This window comes from Triticum aestivum, chromosome 5A (genome assembly GCF_018294505.1).
Source record: "Triticum aestivum cultivar Chinese Spring chromosome 5A, IWGSC CS RefSeq v2.1, whole genome shotgun sequence".
Taxonomy (NCBI): domain Eukaryota; kingdom Viridiplantae; phylum Streptophyta; class Magnoliopsida; order Poales; family Poaceae; genus Triticum; species Triticum aestivum.
Window position 1 is genome coordinate 415,627,772 of NC_057806.1, and position 12,472 is coordinate 415,640,243.

The window sequence follows — 12,472 nt, forward strand, 5'->3', positions numbered from 1 at the left end:
TTTAGCAAATGTGAGTTTTGGTTGAAAGAAGTTGGATTTCTCGGACACGTTATATCCGGAGAAGGTATAGCAGTAGATCGCACTAAAGTTGATACCGTGACCAAGTGGGAAGCACCAACCACAGTTGGAGAGATCCAGAGTTTTCTTGGACTCGCAGGATACTACTGGAGGTTTATTGAGAATTTCTCAAAGATTGCAAAGCCTATGACGGAGTTGTTGAAGAAGGATACCAAGTTCATATGGACTGAGGAATGTGAGGCTAGTTTTCAGGAGTTGAAGAAACGTTTGGTTACCTCACCAGTGTTGATTTTACCGGATCAGGCCAAGGATTATGAGGTGTATTGTGACGCTTCACGTCGAGGACTTGGAGCAATGCTTATGCAGGAAGGAAGAGTTGTTTCATATGCCTCACGACAGCTTAAGCCTCATGAGTTAAATTATGCTACGCATGATTTGGAGTTAGCGGCCGTAGTGGATGCACTGAAGACATGGAGACATTTTCTAATTGGAAACCATTGCGAGGTGTACACGGATCATAAGAGTTTGAAGTATATTTTCACACAGAAGGAGTTGAACCTCAGACAAAGGAGATGGTTGGAGCTCATCAAGGATTATGATATGAAATTGCATTATCACCATGGAAAGGCTAATGTAGTAGCTGACGTGTTGAGCCATAAGAGCCACGTCAACACCTTAATGACGGGAGATTTACCAAGGGAGTTAGCCGAAAATCTTCGAGAGCTATGTTTGGAAATAGTCCTGAGAGGCTATGTAGCAGCATTGGAGATTCAGTCTACTTTGACGGATAAGATCAGAGAAGCTCAAAGGACTGACAAGGAGATTGCTTCTATTAAGGAGAAAATGAGCAAAGGAAAAGCTAAGGGATTTTGTGAGGATGAGCACGATACCCTATGGTTTGAAGACCGTGTTTATGTGCCAAATGATCCGGAGATCAGGAAGTTAATTTTACAAGAGGCCCATGATTCACCATATTCGATTCACCCAAGAAATACCAAGATGTATTTGGATTTGAAGGATATTTTCTGGTGGACCGGAATGAAGATGGATATTGCGGAGTATGTAGCAGTTTGTGATGTATGTCAGAGAGTGAAGGCAGAGCATCAGAAGCCAGCAGGATTGCTACAACCATTGCCGATACCCGAATGGAAGTGGGATAAGCTAGGCATGGATTTTATTACAGGATTGCCCAGAACACGTTCAGGCTATGACTCGATATGGGTTGTAGTCGATCGTTTGACAAAGGTAGCTCATTTCATTCCAGTGAAGACTACCTATACCAGTGCAAAGTTGGCAAAGATATACATGACCAGGATCGTATGTCTGCATGGAGTTCCAAGGAGCATTGTATCAGATAGAGGAACCCAGTTTACCTCAAAGTTCTGGAATCAGTTGCATGAGACTTTGGGAACCAGACTGGAGTTTAGCACAACTTTTCACCCGCAGACAGATGGACAGACTGAGAGAGTCAATCAGATTTTGGAGGATATGCTAAGAGCTTGTGCGCTAGACTACGGATCTAGCTGGGACGAGAATTTGCCATATGCAGAGTTCTCTTACAACAACAGCTATCAATCCAGTTTGAAGATGGCCCCTTTCGAAGCCTTGTATGGAAGGAGGTGCAGGACCCCATTATCCTGGGATGAAGTTGGAGACCGCCAGTTGTTTGGACCGGATCTGATAAAGGAATCTGAACAGGAAGTGAAATTAATTTGCGACAGGCTGAAGGTAGCTCAATCCATGCAGAAGAGTTATGCAGATTCTAAACGCAAGGAGACAGTTTACGAAGTCGGAGACCGAGTTTATCTTCGAGTATCACCACTTCGAGGAGTTAAGCGCTTTGGAGTTAAGGGAAAATTAGCGCCACGTTTTGTAGGCCCATACAAAGTTTTGGAGCGTATGGGAGAGGTAGCCTACAAGTTGGAATTGCCCGAAGGATTGTCGGGAGTTCACAACGTGTTCCATGTATCCCAGTTGAAGAAGTGCCACGCAGAGATGGCTGACATACCGCTGAGAGATACGGTACCACTGGAAGCGATTCAGTTGGACAGTGATTTGATCTATGAGGAGAAACCAGTTAAGATTCTAGAGTATGCCAGTCGAGTCACCCACAGCAAGGTTATCAAGTTTTACAAGGTTCAGTGGAGCCACCACACGGAGGATGAAGCCACCTAGGAACGAGAGGAAGAATTGCTGAAAGACCACCCTCACCTATTTTCTAGCCAACCCGAATCTCGAGGGCGAGATTCATCTTAATGGGGGGTACGTTTGTAACATCCTAAATTTTCAAATTGGAATGTTATACACTAGATCATCATTGCATATCATATTTATTGCATTTTTGGTTGATCCTAGAATTTTTTCGCAACTCAAGGACCCTCGGAGAGAGTTGGGGATTTCGTTATTTTCATATTTGAGTTGTCTCAAATTTTGAAAATAGGATCTTTTGATTTTATTTATTTTATCTTCAATTATTTCTATTACAAAAAATATGAGAGAGGGAATAAAATGACTTTCCCAAAATAAAGAAATATTGAGGATTTAAAAAAAAATCAAATAAGATTTTATTTGGTTTTATTTGCTATTTTATTTGAATTTTGGGAAAAAAATGCGCATTTTTCAAAATTGCATTTAGGCCCCAAATAAATGTTCATCCTGTGCGGCTTGATTTTAGAAGCCGGGAAAAATTTATTTCGGGATTTTTGGAGTCCGTCTAGTACTCTTTTTGTTTTTTTCCCGAGCGTAAGTTAAAAAAAAAACGTCCGAACCGACCTACGGGCCGTGCTAGGCCCGGACTCCTCCAGGCCTCAGCCTTTATAAGCCGCCGGCCCACCCCGGGCCGAAACCCTAGCCGCCGCCCGCCTCGAACCCCGCGCCGCCGCAGCCGCCTTTCGCCGCCACCGCCACCGCGCTCGACATCGCCGCCTCGCGCCCGATGCCGCCGCCCCGCGCCCTCGCCGCCGCCCGCCGCCGCCGACGCCGCCGCCCCGCCGGAGTCGCTGCCGCCCGTCTCGCCACCGAGTCGCCGAGGTTGACCCGCCGGTTTTCGTTCGGTTTTTTTAGTTTCGTTTTTTCTTTAGATCGGTTTTTCTCCGGTTTAGGCTAATTAGCGAGTGTTCGCTCGTTCGTTCATTTTAACGAACGCGTTCTTCGTTTAGATTCAGTTAACGAACGTTCGTTCGTTAAACTGTTCATCATTTTTCTTTTTCTCGGATTAAATCTGCGATTTTTTCTGATCGCGATTTCTGATCCAATTTTCGTTTTGGTCTAACTTTTCGCTCGTTTATCGGAATCAGGCGATTCAAGCGTATGGAGTTTCGTTTCGAAACCCTCTTTCCGTTTAACCAACTTAAAACAGTTTTTGCCACTGTAAAAAATGCCTTAGATCCATAATAGTAAACGAAGCCTGTTTCTTTTGCCTTTTGTCTTTCGTTGCTTCGTTCGATTTGACTTTTTTTTGCCAACCAGAGTTCTTAAGTTGAAATTTCTGGTTAGATCTCTTATTTGAGTTTTATCCGTGCATTAGTTGAGTACTTATTGTATGCTTGTTTGTTTGCGATAGAGTATCCGGAGTGCGCCGCTTGCTACTTCGAATCGCTAGGTTTCCCGGATCATCAGCAAGGCAAGTAACACTTTGATCATGTTTTTCCCTCTACCCAGTTTTATTGCATTAGATCAATCCTTACACATTGCATGATTAGGATCTAATTAAATTGTGGGTTTGGGAAGTAGTTGAGGTAGTACCTATTACCTGTTTATTATCAAACCTTTGGGAGTTACTTCTACGTTTGCTTATTATGTCATGCTATGCTAGTAGACATGGATTGGGTGAGTGTATCCATGACAGATGTGAGATTGTTAATTAATGGTTTATTTAAGGTGGCAACTTAAACACACATCTGGGTGGATTGAGGTACCTGGGTATTCCAGGATTGCCTGTTTTTCTTTATGGACCGCCACCCAGGCTCAAAGGGATCATGAGATTATTCATGCTAGAAACTTCCGTGTGCAGCCACAAGCTATTATGGGCTCTAGCATAGTTGACTAAGTCGTGCGAACTCTTACAGTGGTAGACTAGCAGATGTAGGGGATGTAGGTGGTACGGTCTACCCATCGTAAGGTGCTAGCGCTTCTGAAAGACTATGTCTCGGTCATCCGTTTCTCAAACACCATGTAGTGCGAGAAATCCAATGGAGGAGATCGAGTCTTGTGGGGAAAAGTGCGCAAACCTCTGCAGAGTGTATAAACTAATCATGGTTAGCCGTGTCCCCGGTTATGGACATCTTGAGTATCTAGTACCTGGATTATCATGTGAATCTCAACATGTTACTATAAAATTAATTTGATGGGTTTGTTTAATGATGATGCTTAATTGGGATTGAGAATGCTGTCAACCATTCTCAATGTTTAACAACCACCTTGATAGTTAAATAAATTTATTCCTTTGCAGTAGGGAAAAATTGGCTTTACACAAAACTGTAACCATAGAGCTTTCCACCAGCCAAATATGCATATAGAATAGCTCTTTCATTCCATTACTCTCTATGTGTTACATTGCTAGCATATTCCATGTGCTGACCCGTTTCGGGCTGCAACGTTAATGTTGCATACTTTTCAGACGACGATTAAGGAGTTTTAGGTCGTGGTTCTGTACTCAGTGATGCTGTTGGAGTTGATGGACTCACTTATCTTCCAAGCCTTCCGCTGTTATCGTTATTAGATGGCCTTAACCCATATTTATTGTAATAAGATATCTATTGAGATACTCGATGTAATAAGTGTGTGATTGCTACTCTGTTATAAATGCTTTAAGTACTGTGTGGTGTCAGCATTACCGATCCAGGGATGACACCGAAGCACAGAGATTGGACCGTTTGAGGTCTGGTCGCTACAATAAGGATTCCCTTCCTTCACCCACACCTCAGCTCCTCCTCAGTCCTTCCGTCCCTGAGCTCCAGCGCCCAAGTTTTTTGCTTTTCCCTCGACCTAGAAAGCACTCCAAAGATGTCCGTATACGGAGTTGGGGGTAAGTGGATGGCCTCCTCCGTAAAGAAGAAGGATATCAAGGCGCTCTGGGAGGCTGGATATCTGGCCAAGGAGATCGTTCACCGACTCCCGGCCAAGGGACAGATCGTCCCCACTCCAGAGCCCCATGAGAGGGTTGTGTTTCTCACACATCTCGTTCGTGGGCTGGGCTTCCCTCTTCACCCCTTCATTTGTGGACTAATGTTTTACTACTGCTAGACTTCCATGACCTAGCTCCCAACTTCATCATCAACATCACGGCATTCATTGTCGTGTGCGAGACCTTTCTCTGCATCCCGCCACATTTCGGCCTATTGAAGACCTTTAATGTGAAGCCGAAGGTGGTGAGCGGCCAACAAGCAGAGTGCGGAGGCACCATGGTGGGCAAGATGCCCAACGTTACCTGGCCTGAAGGCTCGTTCATGGAGACAGTGAAAGGGTGGCAATCGGGGTGGTTCTATATCACCGAGCCGCGTGACGCCAACTGGGTGGCGGCCCCGAACTCCGATGCGGAATCCCGATGCGGCTCACCTCCTGGCAAGAGAGGGGCCTAACCTGGGTCCCTCGGACGAGCCGACTAGGCTCCAGGCGTGCGCCCAGAACATGATAGATAGGAAGATCAAGCTTGTCAACATGGTCCAGGTCATGCTCATTCGTTAGGTCCTTCCGTGCCAACGCCGGACTTTCTATCTGTCGGAGTACGATCCGGCCAAGCACCAGACGTTAATAGAGCTCTTCGACATGGCGCACAAAGAAATATGGAGAGTGCTCTTCAAGGCCGGCGAGACGCCACTGCCCACGACCGAAGATCGCGGGCTTAGCTTAAAACGCTAGGCTAACCCGGTAAGTTCTTTTAATGTTGCAGACTAAGGCATAGCCTAGTGGTGGGAAGGGGTTGATGCCTTCCCACCCACCTAGGTTCAAGGCATGGTACTTGCCATTTGGGTTTGTTGCACCAATTATACTGTAGGGGGTTCCCTTACAACCTTTCTATCAAAAAAGTTCTTTTAATATTTTCAAGGCGTACCCTTTACTAGCATATTTCGAGAGAAAGCCTAAGCTTTCCTACCCATGTTTTCAGGCCTGGATCAAGATAGCAGAGGGGATTAACTGTCCAGCTCCGTTGCCCGAAGACCAAGAATTCCCATTATTGACGAAAATGCTTTTTCCGGCACCTTATGAGGCACGAGAGAAGACAGCCAAGAAAGCGGCCAATGGGGACAAGAAGGGCCCTCGACAAAAAGGCGCTCCGGACATGACATCCAAAGACGAGACTGATATGTCTCCAACGTATCTATAATTTTTATTGCTCCTTGCTATATTATCTATTGTTTTGGACATTATTGGGCTTTATTATCCACTTTTATATTTTTTTGGGACTAACCTATTAACCGGAGGCCCAGCCCAGAATTGTTGTTTTTTGCCTGTTTTAGGGTTTCGAAGAAAAGGAATATCAAACGGAGTCCAAACGGAATGAAACCTTCAGGAACGTGATTTTCTCAATGAATAAGACCAGAGAGACTTGGACCCTACGTCAAGAAAAGAAACAAGAGGCCACGAAGTAGGGGGCACGCCCACCCCCACTAGGCGTGCCCTCCACCCTCGTGGGCCCCCTGTTGCTCCACCGACGTACTCCTTCCTCCTATATATATCCACGTACCCCCAAACGATCAGAGACGGAGCCAAAACCCTAATTCCACCACTGTAACTTTCTGTATCCACGAGATCCCATCTTGGGGCTTGTTCCGGAGCTCCGCCGGAGGGGGCATCGATCACGGAGGGCTTATACATCAACACCATATCCTCTCCGATGAAGTGTGAGTAGTTTACCTCAGACCTACGGGTCCATAGTTATTAGCTAGATGGCTTCTTCTCTCTTTTTGGATCTCAATACAACGTTCTCCCCCTCTCTTGTGGAGAACTATTTGATGTAACTTCTTTTTGCGGTGTGTTTGTTGAGACTGATGAATTGTGGGTTTATGATCAAGTCTATCTATGAATAATATTTGAATCTTCTATGAATTCTTTTATGTATGATTGGTTATCTTTGCAAGTCTCTTCGAATCGTCAGTTTGGTTTGGCCTACTAGATTGATCTTTCTTGCAATGGGATAAGTGCTTAGCTTTGGGTTCAATCTTGCAGTGTCCTTTCCCGATGACAGTAAGGGCAGAAAGGCACGTATTGTATTGTTGCCATCGAGGATAACAAGATGGGGTTTTCTTCATATTGCATGAGTCTATCCCTCTACATCATGTCATCTTGCTTAAGGTGTTACCCTGTTTTTAACTTAATACTCTAGATGTATGCTGGATAGCGGTCGATGAGTGGAGTAATAGTAGTAGATGCAGGCAGGAGTTAGTCTACTTGTCTCGGACGTGATGCCTATATACATGATCATACACCTAGATATTCTCATAACTATGCTCAATTCTGTCAATTGCTCAACAGTAATTTGTTCACCCACCGTAGAATACTTATGCTCTCGAGAGAAGCCACTAGTGAAACCTATGGCCCCCGGGTCTATCTTTATCATATTGATCTCCTATTACTTAGTTATTTCCTTTGCTATTTACTTTGCCTTTATTTTACATGTATCTTTATCATAAAAATACCAAAAATATTATCTTATCATATCTATCAGATCTCACTCTCGTAAGTGACCTTATAGGGATTGACAACCCCTATTTGCGTTGGTTGCGAGGATTTATTTTTTTTGTGCAGGTGCGAGGGACTCGCGCGTAGCCTCCTACTGGATTGATGCCTTGGTTCTCAAAAACTGAGGGAAATACTTATGCTACTTTGCTGCATCATCCCTTCCTCTTCTGGGAAAACCAATGCAGTGCTCAAGAGGTAGCAAGAAGGATTTCTGGCGCCGTTGCCGGGGAGGTCTACGCAAAAGTCAACATATCAAGTACCCATCACATACCCTTATCTCCCGCATTACATTATTTGCCATTTGCCTCTCGTTTTCCTCTCCCCCACTTCACCTTGCCGTTTTATTCGCTCTCTCTCTCTCTCTCTCTCTCTATCCTCCCTCTCTTTCTCTATTTGCTTCTTTTTGCCCGTTTCTTATTTGCTCGTATGGTTGGAATAGTTGTTTATTTATTACTAAATAGAGAACCTAAGATCTATGGATCCTCATCCGCTTGCTAGTCTTTTTAAGAGATCCAATTATGATGAACCAATTGCTAGTGAGTTTTGTGCACTAGATTATCTTTATGAAGTTTTGCTTGAAATTCGTGAATCTAAAAATTGCGATGAAGTATTTTATGAAGTAATTCACGATAGATCTTTGAATAAAAAGCATGATTGCAATAATGCTATTATAAAATCTATTAATGTCAATTGCGCTAATAATATGCAAAACCCTAAGCTTGGGGATTCTAGTTTTGCTATGTCCTCTACTTGTTGCAATGATCATGATTGGGGTGATTCTTCTTTTGATCTTGAAAATTTATTTATACCCCATGATGAATATGAGATTGATTATAATGTTTGCAATAATATTGAAAGTGGGTTTGGAAGAATGTCAACTTTAGATCCCACATATTTGGAGAATGTTCAATCTCATGAAGTTTTTGATAAAAGTGGGTTTGGAAAGGTCATGACTTTAGTAAATATTGATCCCACTATTTCGAAAGAGTGTCAACTTTGCATGCATGTGGATCATGTTGAGAATATTTTATGTGATAGCTATATTGTTGAATTCGCTTATGATCCTACATGTAATTATTATGAGAGAGGAAAATATGGTGGTAGAAATTTTCATGTTACTAAATTACCTCTCGTTATGTTGAGATTGCTATTGTTTCTTTCCGCTTCCTTGCATATGCTAGTTTTTGCTTGCCTTGATAATTTGTTTTCCTATAAGATGCCTATGCATAGGAAGTATGTTAGACTTAGATGTGTTTGTCACATGCTTTATGATGCTCCTTTTGTGCTTCAATTCTTGTCTTTCATGTGAGCATCATTAAAATTATTAATGCCTAGCTATAAGGCTTTAAAGAAAAGCGCTTGTTGGGAGACAACCCAATATTATTCCTTGATGTTATTTAATAAATAATTTATCTAGCCTCTGTTTTGGTTGTGTTTTTTTGTGTTTAATTAGTGTTTGTGCCAAGTAGAACCGTTGGGAAGACTTGGGAAAAGTCTTGTTGAACTTGCTGTAAAAAACAGAAACTTTAGCGCTCACGAGAACTACTGCCATTTTTATTTGGAAAGTGCTATTTAGTTAATTCTTTTTGCATATGATTAATAGATAAATTTCTCACGTCCGGAAAGTTATTTTAGAATTTTTGGGGCTCCTGATCTTGCGCTAGCTACATATTACTACAGACTGTTCTGTTTTTGTCAGATTCTATTTTTCATGTGTTGTTTGCTTATTTTGATGAATCTATGGCTGGTAAAATAGTTTATAAACCGTAGAGAAGTTGGAATACAGTAGGTATAACACCTATATAAATAAATAATGAGTTCATTACAGTACCTTGGAGTGGTCTTTTATTTTCTTTCGCTAACGGAGCTCATGAGATTTTCTGCTTTAAGCTTTGTGTTGTGAAGTTTTCAAGTTTTGGGTAAAGATTTGATGGATTATGGAACAAGGATGTAGCGACCCGACCTCAAACGGTCAAGTCTCTGTGCTTCAGTGTCATCCCTGGATCGGTAATGCTGACACACACAGTACTTGAAGGATTTATAACAGAGTAGCAATCACACACTTATTACATCGAAAGTCTCAAAAGAGAACTTATTAGAATAATATGGCTTAAGGCCATCTAATACGATAACAGCGGAAGGCTTGGAAGATAAAGTGAGTCCATCAACTCCAACGGCATAGCTGAGCTGCACGGCAACGACCTAACGAACCTTACTCCTCGTCTGAAAAGTCTGCAACATAATACGTTACAGCCCGAAAACGGGTCAATACATGGAATATGTTGGCAAAGTAACACAATAGAGCAAGAACAGAATAATGCGATCACTACATGCATCCTTACCATGCAATGTTTGAGGATTGGAGTTAATGCATAAAAACTGGGTGATAAAGGGATATGATCAAAGTGTTACTTGCCTTGCTGACGATCCGCGTAACCTAGGGACTCCAAATAACACGCTTCGCACTCCGGGAATTCTATCGCAAACAAACAATAGCATACATAAGAAACTAACAAAGAAGCACGGGTAAAACTCAAATAAGAAAATCTAACCGGAAAGTTCAACTTAAGAACTCCGGTTTGCAAAAAGAGTCAAACCAAATGGAGCAACGAAATTCAAACAGCGAAAGAAACAAGATCCGTTTACTAATCTGAACTAAGGTCAAATTTTACAGTACCAAAAGGGTCTTGAGACGAAGATCTAGGCGTTTGAATCGCCTGATTCCGACTAACGAGCGAAAAGATAAACTGAAATGAAAATCGGATCAGAAATCGCGATCGAGAATAATCACGGAAAAAATCCGATAAAAGAAAACTGACGAACAGACTAACGAACGAGCGTTCGTTAGCTGTAACTAACGGGCGAAAACCGTTCGTTAAAACGAACATACGGACGAACGTCCGCTAAAAAGAAGAACCGGGAAAAACCGGCGAACCGATCTAAAAACGAACTAGGGGTTTTAAAAAAACCGAATCGGTTTTCTTAGAAAAAACCGGGCGGCGGCGAAGGGCACGTTACCTCTCCGGCGAGGCGGGGCTCGGGCGGCGGGGCGGCGGGCTTGCGGAGCAGCGTGGCGAGGCGGCATGGCGAGGGGCGGCGGCGGCGGCGGCTTGGCTCGGGCTGCGGGGCAGCGGGGTTTGGTGGTGGTGGCGGTGGGGTGGCGCGGTATATAAGGGGGAGAGAGGTGGCTTGGAGGAGGAGGCAAGGCGGCGACGGTGGAGGAGTCCGGCTCGGACTCCAGTCCGAGTCGGGGCGACGGCGTGCGCGACTCCGCGTGGGAGACGGCGGCGGTTGGGCCGGCCCGGCTGGGTTTGGCCCAGTCGGCGCTTGGGAGTTCTATTTTTTTAAATAACTCCGCCAAACAGAAAATAAATCCTAGAAAATAAAATAAAAATCTAAAAATGCCAAAATAAATTTTCACCGTATAAATAAAATATTTGGAACAAGATGAACATTTTCTTGGCCCTAAATGCAGTTTTGAAAAACGTGCAATTTTTTTAATGCAAACAAAATTGCAATAAAATCTAAATAAAATCAAATAAATGATTTTAATATTTTTCCTCCAATATTTCCTTTATTTTGGAGAAGTCATATTATCTCCTCTCATATATTTTTAATTATGAAATATTTTCGAAGAGAAAAATAATTAAAACCAAAATCCTCGTTTCACTATTTGATAAAAAATCAAATAAGGAAACTGGAAATCCCCAACTCTCTCCGTGGGTCCTTGAGTTGCTTAGGATTTCGAGGATTGCTGAATTAAAACGTAATAAAATATGAAATGCAAGAATGACCTATGTATAACATTCCAAATTGAAAATTTGGGATGTTACAAACCTATCCCTCTTAAGATGAATCTCGCCCTCGAGATTTGGGTTGGCTAGAAAAATAGGTGTGGGTGGTCTTTACATAGATCATCCTCTCGTTCCCAGGTGGCTTCATCCTCGGTATGGTGGCTCCACTGAACTTTGCAAAACTTGATGACCTTGCTATGGGTGACTCGACTGGCAAACTCCAAAATCTTGACTGGCTTCTCCTCATAAGTTAAATCACTGTCCAACTGAATCGCCTCCAAGGGTACTGTATCTCTTAACGGTATATCAGCCGTCTCAGCATGACACTTCTTCAACTGTGAAACGTGGAACACATCATAAACTCCTGACAGTCCCTCGAGTAATTCCAATTTGTAGGCAACTTCTCCCTTCCGTTCCAAAACAAGATACGGTCCTACAAATCTTGGGGCTAACTTTCCTTTAACTCCAAAACGTTTTACTTCTCGCAAGGGCGATACTTGCAGATATGCTCTATCTCCAATTTCATAGGTTACCTCCTTGTGCTTCGAGTCTGCATAACTCTTCTGCCTAGACTGAGCAATCTTCAGTATATCATGAATCAGCTTAACCTTCTCTTCAGACTCCTTGATCAAGTCTGGTCCAAACAACTATCGGTCTCCTACTTCATCCCATATTAACGGTGTTCTGCACCTTCGTCCGTACAGGGCTTCGAACGGTGCCATCTTCAAACTGGCTTGGTAGCTATTGTTGTATGAGAACTCTGCGTAAGGCAAATTGTCATCCCAACTAGATCCATAATCTAGCGCACAGGCTCTCAACATGTCCTCCAGAATCTGATTGACACTCTCGGTCTGTCCATCCGTCTGCGGGTGAAACGTTGTACTGAACTCCAATCTTGTTCCCAAGGTCTGGTGTAGCTGATGCCAAAACTTTGAGGTAAACTGTGTTCCTCTATCTGATACGATGGTCCTCAGAACTCC